Here is a 1,538-nt window from a genome sequence, read left to right on the forward strand (position 1 = left end):
TACATAACTGAACGTAATCTGCAGATAAACATTACTAGGCTTAAATAAAATTATTTTTTTAGAATTGCGTTACTGTAGGCATAAGTGAACATAATCTGTGGACTTATCTTACACGCATAAAGCATTTCGTCTTGCCATCTTAGTTTTGTTGTTGTTTATAATCTCAGCTGCGATATTTAATTCGGAATAAAATCAAGCGTTTTTTTTATTTTTCAACTACCAGTACTGGTTGAGTTACAATTTTATCGGTGTACGCCATTTTTGCTTTCTAATCCTACTAACTGTTTTACTAGATAACAATACTTTAGTTTTGATACGACTTGAAAATAGAACTTGTGGGTATGTATTCAGTATCAAACTATTTTGTACAAGTTTTAAAAGTGATACTACAGGTTAAGATCTTATTAAATATTTCTCAAACTGTAATACGTGGAGCTAATCGGTGGTACACGACATAATTAGCATAAGAAATAATAACATTTATAATAAGCCCCGTCTGAGCTTTTCATGTATATATATATATATACATATTACTCTTCTCACTTATACTGTTATAGACTCTCCCTCTACCTGCAATAGACTCGACAGTATTTTCTTCACTTAAAATTGACAAAAATGGTATCATATATTATTAAATCGTGCCACGAAAAACAATCGCGTCTTTCGCATTAATTGGTAAGTGTTAAAAATATGCATTTTTGGTACTGGGTTTTATCTTTTTTTAAAAACAATTAGGCCTAGGTTTGTAATTTTAAAAATTAAACAAAAAATGCTACGTGAGCCTGAAACGTTTGAGAACCACTGTTATAGAATATATATGTATACAGCGGTCGGCTATCGTTATCACGTGACTTTCTTATTTGCATATTAAAAGTCGCTTTAATATAACGTCCTCAATCCTCTGTACATAATATTATTTCTTGAACGTGATTTTATATTTTGCAATGTCAATACGTGTAACAGTTTATTATCAACTGTTTATGAAATAAAAAATAATATTTCCTCACCACATTCTGTACGTATACTGGGTGATCGTACGATAGTTTGTTGTGTTACCCTTTTTTATAAGATATTTTAGTTGCTCAAATACAGCGAAGTAGTTGAGAAACTGAAACTTCTATTAATTATTAATCACGGCCCTTAATACAATGTATAGGCTATTGGACGAGATAAAAAGGAGATACGTGCTTGTCGGCAAAGTTCCAAACCTGTCCAACCAGACGCACCAGAAGCCCTCGGGGCTTAATCTGAACCAAAAGTTAGTCCTTCAACAGAAACTAATGCTGTAGACTGTACTTCGATGACTATCAAAACGAATAGAATTTTTACATTTTTTTTTCGTTTGGTTTTATTTCTTTTCGGGTTTTAAGTACTTCAGTTTGTGACGATGTATTTTGTTAAGGGGTTTTCTTTAGGCCACTAAGACTCCATCCTATTGAAGTGACTGAAAAAGAGAAAGAAAAATGTTAAATACTGTTACGTCTCCGTTTGTTAATTGATTTCCCGTAAATTTGTTCGACGAAACTTTAGCGACACTA

Source organism: Limulus polyphemus, unplaced genomic scaffold (genome assembly GCF_000517525.1).
Source record: "Limulus polyphemus unplaced genomic scaffold, Limulus_polyphemus-2.1.2 Scaffold7824, whole genome shotgun sequence".
NCBI lineage: Eukaryota > Metazoa > Arthropoda > Merostomata > Xiphosura > Limulidae > Limulus > Limulus polyphemus.